The following is a 608-nucleotide window of genomic DNA, read 5'->3' as shown; positions in this document are numbered from 1 at the left end:
TGGGTGCATAGAGATAGATTAGCAGAGAGCTGGTCTATTCACAGCACAGCTCTGCATTCTTCCTTCCTCTGCCTTTGTGGAGGGAGGGGGGGGGGTGTGCCTTTCCTCCAATCAGCTGTCACACAGTGTATGTCAAGGCTCCACCCCCAGTGCCGAAACAGGAAGAAAAAATTCTAACACAATGTTCACATTCTAAACAGCGTAGAAAGCGGAAGACAGCAGATATACATGTACAACTTATGTAGGGAGATTTGTTTCATCTCTGCATATCATCTGAGGCTGTTAACTTCACTGGATATATGTGAGGGTTTACATCTACTTCAAGTAATCATGGGGCAGTACAAAGCATTTGCTAATGTGTTTTATTGAACATTAGTTGAATGTGGTCTCAGGGGTGACCACACTTACTCTTTTAATGGTATTTATTTATTTATTTTTTTTTTTAAAACAGGCAAATAACCATAAAGACATTAGACTGCTAAGAAAGGTTACATTGTCCAGATCACAGAAGCGATACCGAATTATGATAATGCTCAAACAGGTTGGCCTGTCCTGCAGAAAACTTCACATAAAACGGTCCCATTTCTTCCTTTTTGGTGACCCTATTA

Source organism: Pelophylax lessonae (genome assembly GCF_965119305.1).
Source record: "Pelophylax lessonae genome assembly, chromosome: 12".
NCBI classification, from domain to species: Eukaryota; Metazoa; Chordata; class Amphibia; order Anura; family Ranidae; genus Pelophylax; species Pelophylax lessonae.
The sequence above is the reverse complement of the archived record's forward strand: the minus strand, read 5'-3'. Positions refer to the sequence as shown.